Here is a 17,452-nt window from a genome sequence, read left to right on the forward strand (position 1 = left end):
AAAATGAATGTGCACGGATGAGAAACGCCTGTTGGGGAATGGAACGGGGTTATTATTCCCATTAACGGCCTCAGAGGCGACCTCATCACCTGCTTCCCGCCTCCCGCCCCAGATATCCTCCGCCACCCCCGACTCCAGGAGTAGCTCGTTCCAGCCAGCAGCTGACCTTACCTTGCTCGCAGCCCCCAGTCCCCCCACCCTTGGAAGACGACTCAGCAGGGTCGAGGTCGCTTCGCCGAGGGCGTCTGGCTTTTGTCCCGTGCGGAGGGATGGCCCAGCCGTGCGCCTGTGAGCCCCACGCGCGACCTTGGAGACAAAGGCGCGCCGGGCCCGACCTCCAGGGCTCCCCGGGGCCAGGCCTGCCCGACGAGGCCGCGCGCCCAGAGGCGGGAGGCGGGAGGCGGGAGGCGGGAGGCGGGCGGCGGGCGGCGGGCGGCGGGCGAGGCGGGCCGAGAGCAACGGGGTTGCGAAGCCCGCGCGGGACGAGCAGGCGCAGGACTCGCCCCAGCGCCGCGCCGGCCCCCACCGCAGCGCCGCCTCTCTACGCTGGCTCTATCGAGCCTTCGGCCCCGCGACAGCGGCGACGACCGCAGCCCCAGAGCCGTGCTAAGGTCTCGACTCGGCCGCGGACAATGGCGGCCGCTACCCCGGCGTCGACCCGGGCGCGCCGTGGGGTTGCTGGGAGCGGTAGTCCGACAGCTCACTTCCGGCATTGGGCCGGGGCGCGCCGCGGGGACTGCTGGGAGAGGTAGTCCAACAGCTCACTTCCGGCGTTGGGCCGCGGCGCATCCATCGCGGGAGCTGCCCTGCTCCCCTTCCCGGAGCGCCCACTGCGTGGCGCTTGATCCGTCAGGGCGCTGACGTCAGAGGCGGCGGTGTGGTTGCAGCCCCAGACCGCCCTCCATCCCCCCGCTGCCCGCCTTGAGAGGGCATGGGTAAGTCGTGGCTCCGAGCCTCAGTTTGCCCGTCCGTGAAATGGAGGCTTCATGGTAGCCGCGTTGGCAGTGGGAGCTTGACGGGTCTGAGCGCTTCCTGCATCCCAGACGCAGGTCTGAACGCGCCAGAGGGATCATTTCACTTACCATTCAGAAGATTGTGAGAAAGCAGCGCTTATACCTTTCTTTAAGATGAAGAACCTAATTCTGAGGTTCCCCTTGCCTTTGAAGCCCCACTTCAGAGAGATCGTTCCCAAATCTCTTTCCAGACGGCAAAACGTTATGGACATAGGGTGTTTCCTCGAAAATAAGCCCTCCCCATAAAATAAGCCCCAGCAGGATGTCTAAGCATGTGCAATAGAAGCCCCACCCGGAAATTAAGCCCTAGTGACGGGCGTGTCATCGCGGAGCGGGAAAGACCACGAGCAGCCCTTCTCATCTGCCCCATGACAGCTCTGTGGCTCCACGTGAGAGATTGGGGCCAATGGTTCTAAAGGAAATAGAGTCACAAGAAATTCAGGATGGAATTCGGGGTTTGGAGAGTGATGATGTTACAGAAGAAGGTGACTTAACTATATTTGAATAAATGTAGATTGTTGTACCATACTTTAAAAAAAATAACACATCTCCTGAAAATAAGCCCTCGGGTGTCTTCTTGAGGAAAAATAAATATAAGACCCTGTCTTATCTTTGGGGAAACACGGTATTAGTTAGCATTGACCTATTTTGTAATTTTTTTCCCCTTGAGTCAACATGTATTGAGTGGGGCTTGGGAAGAGAGTGGCAAGCGGGGCTGAGGAAACCTCTGCCTTAGCAGTTGCCATCCAGACCCACTGTCAAGATCAAAGATGGGTGATAAAAAGGCTACTGGGCCAGGACCCTGGGTCACTGACCTCCAGCCTCCAGCCCTAACTGACTCTGGAAGATCCCCAACAGCGGAGCACACTTAGACCCTGTGGGATCCTCTTGGAGTCTCCTTCCCACCTGTTATGGGATGACCCTCTCCCAGTGCTTCCTCCCCACCCTTCCTCCTCACTCTACTTGTCTGTTCTGTCCACCTTTGTTTCCACTGCTTCCAGGGTCTGCTCTGGTGGTTCCCAGGCTCAGCACCTCAGTGGGAAACCCACTTCTCACTCACCACTCTGCTTCCTGAACGTTTATTGAGCTCCTACCCTGTGAGCCTGGTATGGAGGCTTCCAAGGCAAGTCAGACCTGTTTGCGGCCCATGAGGATCCACAGTATATGGAGGTTGACGGGGAAGAAATGCAGTAAGAGTGGCTCAGTTTGTGTGATTGTGTGCACGTGTGGGTTCCAGAGGAGTGACGGACCAGCTCTGTTAGGAAAGGGAGAGGTGGCCCCAGAAAAGGCATTGTCCAATGGGAAACACTTAGACTGGGTATCTGACAGATGGAAGAGGTTATCCAGGTAGAGGAAACTGTGTGCAAAGGGCCTGGGAGCATGTTAAGAGTTAAGTACGTGGCTTAAAGTTGTTGGAGAAGAGAGTATCAGAGATTGACAAAAGTGGGAGGAGAAATAGAGGGTGAGGAGAGATGCAGCTTTCACTGTAAGTTACAGGGAACCATTGAAAGGTTTGAGGCAGGGAAGTGGTGAGGTTATTATATGTGCGTTTTAATGAAGTAGTGGGGCAGCTAGTGTAGAAGAAGGGACTGTAACAGGGGGAGACCAAAAGCAGGGTGGCCATTTAGGAGTCTGGACTTGAGTGAGCAGTGGGAAAGAGAAATCCTGGAGATATTTCCACTAGAGAAGGAGGGTCATTTAAAGAAGCAGGCCTGTGGGTTGGGCTTTTATGGGTGGTGTTGGCACTCACTGTGCGTGGGCAGAGGGAAGTAGCCCTTTCAGAAGGAGAGAAGTTCAAGTAGGACAGGCTGAATTTGAGGGGGAAGCCCAGGAGAGAGGTAAGGTGGAAGGGACAAGGTGCTGTGAGGGGCCCCAGCTGACAGGAAGGTGAGCCCATGCAGAGAGTGGCACCGAGGGGAAAGCAGTTTCTGCATGGCACACCCACACTTCCCACCTCTCTATCTCCCACCCCACTATCAAGTGGAGAAAGATGCTGGAGAAGAAGCAGCGACAGAAGTAAAAGGAAAGTGTCTCTCAGTTTCCCTTCCATCTCCCTACACCTCATCCTCCAGCAGGCAGTCAGGGTGTTTGTTTGTTTGTTTGTTTGTTTGTTTGTTTGTTTGTTTGTTTGTTTTGAGACAGAGTCTCACTCTGTTGCCCAGGTTAGAGTGCTGTGACATTAGCCTAGCTCACAGCAACCTCAGACTCCTGGGCTTTAGCGATCCTGCTGCCTCAACCTCCCAGGTAGCTGGGACTACAGGCATGCGCCACCATGGCCATTTATTTTCATATATATATTTATATATATTTATTTGTCCAGCTAGTTTCCATTTTTTTAGTAGAGACGGGGTCTCGCTGTTGCTCAGGCTGCTCTTGAACTCCTGAGCTCAAGCGATCCGCCCACCTCGGCCTCCCAGAGTGCTAGGATCACAGGCGTGAGCCACCACGCCTGGCCAGTCAGGGCAGTTTTTAGGATCTCACATCAGGTCCCTGCTTCACATTCTGTACTGGGTTCCCATTGTAGTTAGATTAAAATCCAAACTCCAGTTCAGAGCTTAGAAAACTCAGCAGGACTGGCCTCTGTCCCACCCCACTCCTCACCTCAATCCCTCAAGTTCATCTCCTCTCACTCCTGCCAGATCCTGGACACCAGCAATTTCTCCAACAGGGCAAGCCCATTCCTGCCTCACGGCCTTCTTACTTGCTGTTCCCTCTACCTAGAATGTTCTTCCTTATACAACCACAGGGTTATTTTTCTTCTTCATCCGGATCTCAGCACAGATGTCACATGCCAGTAATAGCCAGCTCTGACTCATCCCCTCTGTTTCTCAATCATATTACCCTCTTTTGGTTTTTTGTATCAATGCTATCTAAAATCATAATTATCTTCTACAGAAGTTAAGTTTTATGATATGCAGTCATTTAATACCTGCTCCACAAACCTCAGTATTCATACAAAAAGGACTAGAATTCATGTCCTAACGAGAGAGGAGGTAGCTCTGTTCACACTTGAGAGAGAACTCACTGACTTTGACGCAAAGATATCAGGAAACTAGATGAAGAAAAACATCCCTGCAATAATATGAATATTTTTGTCCCCTCCCAAACTAATGTTAAAGCCTAATCTCCAATGCAACAGTGTTGGGAGGTAGGGCCTAATGGGAGGTATGTAGGGTCCTCATGAATGGATTAATGCCATTATAAAAGGCTTGATGAAGGGAGTTTGTGTGCTCTTGTGTGTGTACACTCTCTCTTTTCTCTCTTCGTCTCTCTCTTCTCCTGCCTTTCACCATGTAAGGATGCAGTATTCAAGGCCCGCTCTAGGAATCATCATCACCAAACTCAGCAGCACCTTGATGTTGAACTTCCCAACCTCCAGACTGTGAGCCAATAAATTTATTTATAAATTCTCCAGTCTCAGGTATTCTGTTATGCTTTATCGTCTGGGAACCAACCTGGGAAATGGGTTCCCCAAGAGAGGGAGCATCCATCATTCATTCAATCATCAGCAGACATTTATGAAGCATCTGCTCTGTGCCAGGCTCTGTTCTAGGCTGTGGGAGACTAAAGTGAACAAAGTAAACATTCTGTACTTATGGAAGCAGGAGATAGACAAGAAACATAAACAAGTAAATTAAGAAGTAGTTAGAAGGCAATGTGTACTTTGGAAAAAAGGAAAAGAAGGACAGAGAAGGTGACTTCATGCCAGGATGGGAAAGGCGAGTTGCAGTATTAAATTGAGTGCTAAGGGTGAGTTGGAATCACCTCATTGAGCAAAGACCAGAAGGAAGTGAGGGAGCAAGCCATGCAGGTATCTGGCGGAAGAGCCTGCTAAGCAAAGCATTGTTTACTTTGCATGTTTTGCGTTTATATAAATGCTATTGATGCCTTCAGATTTTTATCTTTTTTTTTTTTTGCTCCGTTTATTTATCACTGTGAGATTTATCTCTTTTGATATATGAAGGTCTAATTTCTTTATTTTCACAGCTGTATAGTTTCCCATTGAATGGGTATACCACAATTTGTTTATCCTTTCTACTTTTGATGCCACTTATATTCATTCGATAAATACCCATTAAGGCACCTACTATGCAAAGCATTGTTGTAGGCTCTGGGAATAAAATAGATGGGGATGTTTATATTTCTCCCAAATGAGGGGACACAACAGCCATCACACTTACAGCTGTGGCTTCGAGAGCCAGTCCTGGTCCACCAGAGTTCCCAGCTGAGGCACTTGCTTCTCTGGCATGACTACTGAGGCCCATGTAGCTGGCCTTTGAGAAGCAAGTGTGTTACCTTGTGGACACATCTTTTTAACTCTTAAATTGTCTTTGTCTCTGTGTCTCTCTGGAACACACATGCTGATCCCTGTATTTTCAGTCAGTTTCCCACTATACTAGCACCCAGTTGTATCTCTGGCTACACACAATGACTTCTGTTTTATTTCCCACCCTGTCATATTATGTTAATGAAAATTTTTTATTCCGTGACCTTAATATTATTTCTGGATGAAAATAATTTTCTTTTAATTTAAAATGCCACTCATTCATTGTAAAGAAATTGAAACCATTTAAGAAAAGGCAAAGAGCAAGTATTGCTAAGATCCCATGACCCATAGATAACCAATGTCACCATGTGGCCACATTCTTCCAGAGTTCCCCTGGGAGAGTTTTATAACTTCAGAGACTTGGGATCATCCATGTTGTTATGAGATGTTTTGTCTCTGAGCAATATGCCATTTAATTTCATCATATTTATTTAAACATTTTCCTATTGGTGAGCCTTTAGTATTTTGCTGTTACAAACCATGCCATAAGAAAGGTCCTGTGGTCTACAGCCATACCATCCTGAACACACCCAATCTTGTCTGATCTTGGAAGCTAAGCAGAGTCTGGGCCTGGTTAATACTTGGATGGGAGACTGCCTGAGAATACTAGATGCTGTAGGTGAAAGAAAGAAAGAAAGAAAGAAAGAAAGAAAGAAAGAAAGAAAGAAAGAAAGAAAGAAAGAAAGAAAGAAAGAAAGAAAGAAAGAAAGAAAGAAAGAAAGAAAGAAAGAAAGGAGAGGAGGAAGGGAGGGGAGGAGAGGGGAGGGGAGGGGAGGGGAGGGGAGGGGAGGGGAGGGGAGGGGAGGGGAGGGGAGGAGAGGAGAGGAGAGGAGAGGAGAGGAGAGGAGAGGAGAGGAGAGGAGAGGAGAGGAGAGGAGAGGAGAGGAGAAAGGGCCTGTGCCTGTATATTTTCATATCTGGGCAGTTATTTCCATGGGTAAACTGCAAAGGTGAGGTTCTGAAATCAACTCATGGGTGTATTTTGCATTTGGGCACTTCCAGCTTAACCACCCTATAAAGAGAGAACACTCGTGTGACAGATAGGGTCCATTTCCCCACTACTTTTGACTACATCCAACATAGTCTTTTTAAGTCTCTGCCAGTCTTTACCTGCCAATTAACCCCTGGAGACTGGATTATCTATACCTATAAAATGGAGATACCAATAATGTAACCCTTGCCTTAGCAGGGTACTTTTATTGAATGAGGCTGTATAGATGAGTGCCTGGTATTCTGCCTACTTCGTGATAGCGCCTCAACTACATACTGCTGGCCAGGTGCAGTGGCTCACACCTGTAATCCTAGCACTTTGGCAGGCAGAAGTGGGAGGGTCAGAAGTTTGAGACTAGGCAACTAGTCACTGGATAACATAGTGAGACCCAGTCTCCACAAAAAATAAAAAAAATTAGCCAGGCATTGTGATGTGCACCTGTGGTCCCATCTACTCTGGAGGCTGAGCCAGGAGGATTGCTTGAGTCCAGGAATTTGAAGTTGCAGTGAGCTATTTTGAGGGCCACTGCACTCTAGCCAGGGCAAGAAAGTGAGACCCTGTCTCAAAAAAAAAAAGTATATATATGTATACACACACACATACACATATATACTGTCATTTTATTTGCTTCTCTTTGATTACTGATTGTTCATATACTTTTTCATGTATTTCTTGCCCATTTGTATTCTTTTCTTGAATTGCCTGTTCATACATAAGGATTATTGAGCAACCTTTCCTTGGTCTTTCCTAAGTGGAGTGGAGATATTAATAACTCTATATCATGGAGTAGCAAAGCTTTTCTGTAAAGACTAATGGTACATATTTTGGCTTTTCAGGCCATGAAATCTTTCATAATTACTCAACATTACCTTACAGTGTCAAAGAAGGCATAGACAATATGGAAATGAGTCAGTGTGACTGTGTTCCAATAAAACTTTATTGACACAAACAAGGCCAGATGTAGCCTGTGGACCATAGTTTGCCAACCCCAGCTCTAGTATCACCATTAAACATGATATCATATTATACAAACTTTTTTCCTGATTAACAGAGGATTTTTCCCCATCAATATTCAATAAATACTGAATTATATGAACGTCCTTCTCATTTATTGTTGAGATGATGGGTTTTTCTCCACTGCTTGATTTAAATTGAACCAGAATAGTTGTATATTTTCTAAAACTAAACACCAGATTTCTGGAGTGAATGTTCCTAAATCCAGGTATACTAGCTAAACTTGTCTTTATTGGCAGTATCTGATTTGCAATTTTTGCATCAACATTCCTGAGAGATATTGGCCTTTAAGTTTTCTTTCAGCTTTGACAGACTGCTATCATGAAAAAGTAAATTCTACATGTTCTGGAGCAGCTTTGTATCAGAGTTTTCTATTTCTTTAAAGGGTAGAAATAATTCATTGGTAAAATACCTCGGCTTTAGTAATTTTTTGTGGGGTAATTCCTTGAGAACTTTTTCAAAGTAATCCAAATGTTTAGTCCACTTAGGCCTTCTGAGTCATCTTTGGGAAATATAATATTTTCCTGGATGATAACCAGGATAACATTTTCCTAGAAAACTGGCTTTTTCATCTAAGTTTTCAAGTGTATTAACACAAAAATGTACAAACATTTGATATTATTTTCTCTGTTCAATTCCCTTTTCATTCCCAGTATTGCAAATCTGTGTGTCCTTTTTCTTAATCATGTTTGGAATTTATTCAACTTATTTTTCTGAGTCACCTTTTACCATGTATTTTCTGCTTTTAACTTTATTATGTCCTTACTTCTGACTTGATTATAATTTATTTTTCCAACTTCTAGTATTGATCATAAAATTTATTTATATTTCACTTGTTTTTTGGCTACCTCAGTGCATCCACTTCTAACAATTGAGGCTGATATTTGATCCACTTCTTTATTATCTTTTATTATAAAACTATAGCAATTTTGAACATATGAAAAGAAGGGAAAAAGTCACACACAATATCCAAGCCTCTGCTTATTATCTATGTTTATTTCTGTTTCCTACTATGCCTTTGTCCAAGTGCACACGGAGGGTGATACAGTTACTACAGGCTCTGCATATTTCACTACATATCACTAGGCATTCTCCATGTTTCTGCACAGTGTTTATAACTATAGTTTATAGTCACTTCCTGAAACAAATTAGAAGCATCCTAACTTTCTAGCATTGGAGGAACAATGAAGTAAAGCATGGTACTCTGGCTCTTTGGAATGCTACATGCAGTCATTTAGCAAAACATCAGCAACCTATTTTGACTTCTCAGGAATAGCCCTCCCTGCACTGATTGATTGTATTAACTAGTATTATCAAAGAGAGTCCATCATTACTTACTGGCAACTTCCCTATGTATCAAATGCCACCCAGGCTCAGCCCTTCTCTGAGAATAAGTCGAAAAGACAAAATGTATTTGCATAGCTTTTATACATTAAAATGAAATGTCTAGTTCTTTTCCTCTCATATGAGTTCTTTGGTGCTCAATGAAGTTAGAACCTTGATTGAAAGCTTTCACACAGTGATGACATTTATACAGTTTCTCTCCAGTGTGTATTCTCTTATGTTGATTGAAAGAAAAGTGAAAACCGAAAGTTTTCCCACATTCAGTGCATTTATATGGTTTCTCTCCAGTATGGATTCTCTTGTGAATTATAAGGTGAGAGCTGAGGCTGAAGGACTTTCCACATTCATTACATTTGTAAGGTTTCTCTGCAGTGTGTCCTTTCATGTTGTGTATATGATGAGTGGTCACTAAAGGCTTTACCACATTCATTACATTTGTTGTTTTTCTCCAGTATGTGTTCTCTTATGCACATTAAGATCAGATCTTCCTAGGCCGGGCACGGAGGCCCAAGCCTGTAATCCTAGCTCTCTGGGAGGCCGAGGCAGGTGGATCACTCAAGGTCAGGAGTTCAAAACCAGGCTGAGCAAGAGCAAGACCCCATCTGTACTATAAATAGAAAGAAATTAATTGGCCAACTAAAAATATATAGAAAAAATTAGTCGGGCATGGTGGCTCATGCCTGTAGTCCCAGCTACTTGGGAAGCTGAGGCAGGATTGCTTGAGCCCAGGAGTTTGAGGTTGCTGTGAGCTAGGCTGATGCCACAGCACTCTAGCTTGGGCAACAGAGTGAGACTCTGTCTCAAAAAAAAAAATACACCTTCCATTGAAGGATTTTTCACATTCTAGTGTGATTTCTTTGATGTACATGAAGGTGAGGATTTTGACTAAAGCATTTTCCACATTTATTACATTCATAATGTTTCTCACCAGTGTGGATTCTCTGGTGCAAAATGAGGTGAAGGCTCTACCAGAAAGACTTCCCACATTCATTACATTCATAAGCTTTCTCTCTACTCTGATTTCGCAGATGGTGGGAGAGTGACAAAAACTTCTTAAAGGCTTTCTCGCATGTATTACATTCATAGGCTCTCCCCCCAGTAGGAGTTCTCAAATCCTGAGAGAGGTGTGAGCTATGGGTAAAAAATTCCTCACTGTTTTTGCATTCATAGAATTTCTCTCCTGCGTTAATTATCTAATGTGCAGAAAGGTGTATGCTCTCATTGGTATAATTACCATGCTCATTGAGTTTATACAGTTTTTCCAAGGCTTGTCCACAAGCATTGCCTTTACATTGTTTCTTTCCTGTCAAGATTACTGGATGACTTGCCACAGGAAAATTATGCTGCAAGTTTTGAAACTTGCAATTTGATGGAAACATTCTTCAATAAGGAATCTGTGTGAAGGAACACAGTCTGAACAGAAGCTACATTTTCCCACAACTTCAGCACTTTCCCAGTTCCTGTTCTGAGTCTTTGCTTGCCCTTGTTTATATTCCATTGGCCCCACACTGCCATCATGCACCTTCTGCTTTTCAGATTCATCTTCAGATTCCCAGGCATCTCCCACAGTGGAACACCAGGAATCACTCATCGTGGATCTTGGGAGGTTCACGCCGCTGGGTAATTTCTTACCAGAAATGGTCTCTGTTGATGGACACTCTTGGCTTTCAGGTTTATTCTTCCATTCTGTAGGAAATTAAAAAGAGTTTAGGTGCTGGGGAAAAAACTCCTAGAGCGAGAAGGATGAGATAAAAACAACAAAATGTATAAGGTATGGGTTGATGTTTTTAAATATCAACCAAGGGAAGAGATGGAGCTTTGAGAACAAGTCAAAATTTACATACAGAACAAGAGGAATTCACAGGAAGACTGATCAATGTCGTGGCCCATTTGCAGGACAGAGGATGAACACAGAACACAAAAAGACACACAGACACACACAAAGACAGTTACAAGACTGCCATGCATAACGCACCAGTCGTTTTATTTTTATACCCCAAAAATCAAAGTTAGTTCTTTGTACATGCCCACCCAGGCATGGCAGCGATAGCCATAAATTCCGGAACACGTAGCCTAAGGACACAGATGTCTCCTGACTCACGGTTTCCAGGTAGTTGCTAGAGGCGCCAGGCATAGATCAAAGACCAAGATTAGCAAGGTTGGCAAGGCCACCACCGGGGGCATTTTTCATCCCTAATTCCTCTTAGGCCAATCTCCTGTGGCTGTGCATGGCTTAGGTCGCCCCTCCCTTGAGGGGTCTTACCCGTCATTGACTAACCAGCCATCTTATGGGATTAAGCAGCAATCAAAAGAACAATGTGCTTATTGTGTGGCCTCCAGGCCTCCACTTATTGTGGGGCTGGGCAGCTCTTGCCTTAATGCAGAAACTCAGGTCTATTGTTATGCCTCTAGGCAACAACTGTGTTTGTCACAAGGGCCTTGTCCGGAACACATTACTTTCAAACGCTCTGGGCAGAACATGTACATTACTCACTAAATTTAATTCTTAAACTAGGAAAATATATGTCAGTCCCCTACAGATCAACAAAAAGAGTGATCAGCAAAACAGTCAGAGGGTACACCACTAGAGGAAACATGGAAGAGACAGATATTCCCTAACATAAAATATTCAGGACAGCCTCCTTTCTTTAATGCTTAGATGTCTCAGAAATCTAATCCATCTTCCTTCCTAATATCCATTCCTCTTGTAATTGACACCAAGTCAATCTTACTAACAAACTAGTTTTACAATGCCAAGAGAATACCTCTTTAGATCAGCCCTCCCAATCATCCAGAAGCAGGGTCAAACTACCACATCTATTCTTGTTCTTTCTTCTGCTGGGTTTCTTTAGTTCTCATCATACATCACCATCCAAACCATTAATATACAGCTTATTCTCTGCTCAAGAACTTCCTTTGATCCCCAAGGTCTTAGGTATCAGCAACCTTTCCCTTTCCTCTCATCATTTGGGTCCCAACTCCCAGGTCATCTCCTGTAAGAGACCCTCTCCAACATCCCAGCCAATACAGGAGCCAGTAAAGGTTCTTCCTCACTTTCCACTTTGTTGTCCTGTCTTCAGTTGCCTCATTTTACTGTTTAGCACTATTTATTAAATAACATCACCTTGTTTTTTTTCTCCCTCCCCCAATAACATCACCTTGTTCAATGGGTTCTTTATTGTCCGCCCCTTCCCCAAACACTACATACTAGGCTTTGAGCTCTACATCATCTGGCCTGTTCATACTGTCACCGTGCCCAGCACAGCACCTGGTTCACTGTGGGTGCGTGAGATAGGTCTGTGAGGTAGACAGACAGAATATGTGATTGTGCTTCCCTGCAGCCTGACTCCTAGTAGGTGGGAAGGCTAAAAGTTTCTGACTATGGAGGGGAGGCTGTGGGATTGACTGTGAGGAGAGATTTGCAGCATCAAGCAGAGCAATACTGGGTACACAGAATTTTGCAGAGGGTTTCATGTTGAGTCCTTAGCTGGGCCCTAAACTATAAATGCACAGAAGAAAGTTCTGTAAGACCTAATAAAAAAATAAAAAAAATAAAAAAACAGCTGCTAGGGGGTTGAGCAGAAATTTCAGAAGCTATATCATATTGGGGAGGTATTGGAGTTCTGACCTACCCGGGGCAGACAGACTTAAGCACCAAAGGCATTCAGCTGAGACCCTAGAAAGCTATAGGTTAGGAGAAAAGACCATGCTGTAAGAATAAGGGCTAGATCCAAGGACTAAAGCAAAACTTTTAAATCTACCTTAATAAATCCTAAAGCCAATCCTCATCAGGATTATGTGGTCTGTAGTAATTTAACTGCCTATCAGAATAAAATTCTACCCTCTTTGGTGGAAGATAACAACCTGCAGTGTCTGTATGACCTACAATGTCCAGTATACAATTAAAAAATGACTAGACATGTAAAGAATCAGGAAAATGTGACTCCTAATCAACAAAAAAGTCATAGAAACAGACATATCAAATGTTAGTAGTAGCATAAGAAGACTTTAAAAAATTATTGCCAATATGATAAAGAATTCTGTGGAAAAACTAAAAAAAATAAAAATGCTACAACTAAATAAGAATACAGTATCTGAAATAAAGGACTTAACAGCAGACTAAACATAGCAGAAGAAAAGATCTGTGAATTTGAAAACAGGTTAAGTAGACACTTTACAATGATACAAAGGGAGAGAAGAGAATTTAACAACAGAATATATGACAAGTGGACTAACGTGTAGCTGGAGTTACAGAAGAAGAAGGATGAGCAGAAAAAATATGTGAAGAGATAATAGCAGAGTGTTTTCCTAAATTGACTAAAGGCATCACCCTACAGATCCAAAAAGCTCAAAAAACTCTAAGCAGAATCATTTAAAAAAAGACCTTACCTGAGACATCATAATCAAACTGTTGAAAACCAAATGTAAAGCAAATATATTAAAAGTGATCAGAAAAAAATGACATTACATCACTTTCAGGGAACAACAAGCAGAAAGACAGCCAACTTCCCACAAGAAACAATGGAAGCAAGAAAAAAAAGAGATACTTTTAATATTGAAAGCAAAAAATCCAGAATTCTATATCTAGGAAAAATATCCTTCCAAAAGAAGGCTAAATAAAGATATTTCTAGACAAAAAGGAAGTGGGGCAAATTCTTCACCATTTGAATGCACTGTAAGAAATACTAAAGCATGTTCTTTAGACTGCATGGAAATGATCAAAGGTAGAAGCTTGGATCTGCAGAATGGAATTAAGAGCAATCAAAATACAAATTAATTAAGAGAAAATATTATAAAAAATGATTTATAAATTACTTCAAAAGGCTGCCAACTGTATAAAGCAAGAATAACAACAGTGTATAACAGAGTTTATATAATATGTAGAACTGAATACACAACAACAACATCAAGGGTAGGAGAAAGGAAAATTGCAATTATATTAAGTTTTTTATATTGTGCATTAAGTGGCATAATATTAATTCCAGGTAGACTATGATAAAGATTTGTATTATTAAAGCCAAAAATACATAAGATTATACAATACTACAAAGACATAAAGCTAAGAAGGAAAACAAAGGAGATTAAGTAGATTAACAATACTCAATCCAAAAGAAGGCAGAATTGAAAAGCAAAGGAACAAAGCCTAGATGAGACAAATAGAAAACAAATAATAAGGAGGTAGACATAAACCCAAACATATCAATAATTATATACTAAATATAAATTTACTAAGCAAACAATAGAGATTGAGAAATGAATTACAAAAAAGACCCAATTAATGCCATTTACAAGAGACCCACTTTAACATTTCAACAGAGAAGTTGAAAGTAAAAGTCTAGGAAAAGATACATAACACAATACACTGAGCCAGTTGGCTAAAATAAAACCAAATGAAGTAGACTTCAAGACAAAGGTAGTACTAGAGGAAAAGAAGGACATTTCATAGTGATAAGAGGGTATGTTCAACAGGAAGACACAACATCTGACATGCCAGTATACTCAGTAACATTGCTTGAATGTACATAAAGCAAAAATGACAATCAATCAATATATAAACAAATACAGTCATACGTGGGGACTCAACACTCTCCTGTCGGAGATGATAGAATAAGCGGACAAGAAAATCCATAAGAATAAAGTATGTACAACACAATTAAGCAACTTAGCTTAATTGATATTGATAAAACACTATGCCCAACAATAGCAGAACACACATTCACCAAAATAGACTATATATTGGTTCATAAAAACATTTCTGAATAAATTTAAAAGGGCTGAATTCATACTGAATATGTTCTTTGATCACAATGGAATTAATCTAGTGATCAATAACACAAACCTCTTTATACTTGAGGATTAAAAAATGTACTTATAAATGACTCACAAATCAAAGAAAAAAATGACATTGAACATAAGAAAATGTTTTGGACTGAACAATAATGAAAATGCAACATATGAAAATGTGTAGGATGCAGTTAAAATAAGGCCTAAAGGAAAATGTATAGCTAGAAATGCGAACATTAGAAAGGATTAAAATAAATGACCGAAGCTTCTACCTCAAAAAGCCAGAAAAAAAGGAAAGCAAATGAAATCAAGGATAAAAGAAGGAAATAATAGAGAATAGAAATCAACAAACTAGAAAGCACAAACAATAAAGAAAATCAAAGTCAAAATCTAACCTTTTAAAAAATATCTTTAGAAATCAATTAGTACCTAGTAAGAGTGATTTCAAAACCACAAGAAAAAACACAAATGAACACTAACAGGGGAGGGGACATCTTTACAGAGCCTTCAACATTAAAAGGAAAAGGATAAAATATTATAAACAAACATATGCCAATAAATTCAATAACTTAGAGTAAAAGGACCAAACCATTAAAAAACAAGACTTTTCAGATTTTTTTTTTTGGTTTTTATTTTTTTTATTTTATTTTATTTTTTTTGACTTTTCAGATTTGACACAATAAGATAAAAAACCTAAATACTTGCCTTTGTCCACTTTTCTATTGTTATAACAGAATACCACTGACTGGGTAATTTATAAAGAACAGAAATGTATTTCTCACAGTTCTGGAGGCTGACAAGTCTGAGATTGAGGGGCCAGCATCTGGTGAGGGCCTTCTTGCTGCACGATCCCACAGCAGAAGGCAGAAGGGCAAAGTGAGTAGGAGAAGGCTCAAACTGCGCTTTTAATAATGGCACTAATCCCACCTGTTCGGATGGAGCCTTCATGACCCACTCCCAGTCACCTCCCAAAAGTCCCACCTCTTTATACCGTTAAAATGGCAATTAAACTTCCACATGAGTTTTGGAAAGGACAAACCATAGCAGTCCTAAATCTCTTAAGGAAATTAACGCCATTTTCTGCAAAGAAAACTACAGGCCCAGGTGGCTTTCCTGGTGAATTCCATCAGATATTTCAGGAAAAAATAGTATCATCTAAGATGGTATTTCAGAGACTAACCATTTTATAAGGCTGGCATCATTGTAATAAGAAATACCAGGAAGGAAATTTAAGAAAAGAAATCATAAATTTTAAAAAAAGAAATTATAAATGAATATCCCCCAAACCACAAAATCTTAAATAAAACATTAAATCAAATCCAGCAAAGTATAAAAAGAATAATGCATCCAACTAAGTAGGTTATCCTAAGAATGCAAGTATAACAAAGGAAGATCAATGTAATTCACCACTTTAATGGAATGAAGGAGAAAAAAAATACAATCATCTCAAAAAATATATATGGAGCATTTGATAAAATATAACGCCCATTCATGACAAAAGTTCAGGAATAGAACTTTCTCAGTTTGATAATGGTCATCAGATCATATTTAATAGTGAAATATTGAATGCTATTCATTAATATTGGGAGTAAGGCAAGTATGTCAGCTCTCACCACTTTATTCTATATTATACCAGATAATCTACAGTGACACATCTCAGAACAATGGCACATGGAGAGGCCTGCTGACCAGAAAGAAACAAATGAAATATATGGTGAGATGAAAATATTGTCTGTGTGGACAGGAGTTTGGGTCACAGAAATATTTACTTTTGTAAAACCTCATTGGGCTGTACTCTTAAAGACAGCATGTCTCACTATATGTTAATAACACATTGATTTTTTTTTAAGTACTAGAGGTCCTTGCTTATATAATAACAGGAAAAAGGAAAAGCATCAAGACTAGAAAGGAAGCAATAGAGCAATCTTTATTCGCAGATGACATGACTGTATAAAAAATCCAAGGGAATTGACAAACAATAATTAGAACTGGTAAGTGATTTTACCAAGTTCAGAAGGTCAATTAAAAAAAATTATAGCACTAGCAACAAACAACTAGAAGCTGAAATTAAAAAACAATGCCATTTACAATAGCATCAAAATTACCAAATGCTTAGGATTAAATTTAATAAAAGATGTGCAAAACAATTTTATTCAAAAAGTACAAAATATTGCTGAGAGAAACTAAAGTACTATACCTTAATAAATATATCATGTTCATGTAGTAGAAGGCTCAACCTGTGAAGATATCAATTCTTCTCAAATTGATTTACAGGCTTAAGGCATTACCAATCAAAGTTCAAGGAGGAATTCTATAGAATTCAAAAGGATGATAATTTCCAATTGGCAGGCTGATTCTAAAATTTATGTGAAAGTGCCAAGGACCTGGAATACCCACAGTGATTATAAAAATGAATATAAACAGTAAAGTTAGAGATTGACTTTCACTACCTCATTTCAAGATTTACTGTGAAGCTACAAAATTAAGACAATATAATTTTGGCACAGGGATAGAAAAAAATGGATCAATGGAAGAGATGAGAGCACATAAATAGATCCACACATACATATTCACTTAATTCTCAACAAAGGCTCCACTACAATACAATGGAGAAAAGGGAAGTTTTCTCACAAAATAGTGCTGAACAACTGAATAACCATAAGAAAAAATACATACCTTGTCTATTACTTCACATTTACATAAAATTCATTCAAGATGAGTCATAGGCCTTAATGTAAAAGGGAAAATTACAAAACTACCACAATAAAATAGGACAGTATCTTTATAATCTGAGCATATGTGAAGACTTCTTTTAAAAAACCTAAGTACAAAATAAAAAATTGATAGAATTAGCCTTTGTTGATCTATAACCCAGACATGCTTTTTTTTCTCCTTTTTCTTTATTTTTTATTTCAGCATATTATGGGGGTACAAATATTAAGGTTACCTATATTGTCCATGCTCCCTACCTCCCTCGAG

At 41.0% G+C, this 17,452-nt stretch overlaps 1 protein-coding gene and 1 pseudogene across 7 annotated transcripts in view; one reads left to right on the forward strand and one right to left on the reverse strand.

The window, feature by feature from the left end:
• The window catches only part of ZNF606 (zinc finger protein 606), a 55,969-nt gene extending 55,304 nt beyond the window's left edge, over nucleotides 1–665 (reverse strand). For all 7 annotated transcript variants that reach the window (XM_075993314.1, XM_075993315.1, XM_075993313.1 and 4 more), the window contains exon 1: nucleotides 172–665. The gene's annotated coding sequence lies outside the window, so the exon portion shown is untranslated. The remainder of the gene's footprint in view (nucleotides 1–171) is intronic.
• Nucleotides 666–5,842: 5,177 nt separating this feature from the next.
• LOC142861393 (uncharacterized) lies at nucleotides 5,843–5,962 on the forward strand (annotated as a pseudogene).
• The last annotated feature ends 11,490 nt before the right edge of the window (nucleotides 5,963–17,452 follow it).

Source organism: Microcebus murinus, chromosome 16 (genome assembly GCF_040939455.1).
Source record: "Microcebus murinus isolate Inina chromosome 16, M.murinus_Inina_mat1.0, whole genome shotgun sequence".
Classification (NCBI taxonomy): Eukaryota; Metazoa; Chordata; class Mammalia; order Primates; family Cheirogaleidae; genus Microcebus; species Microcebus murinus.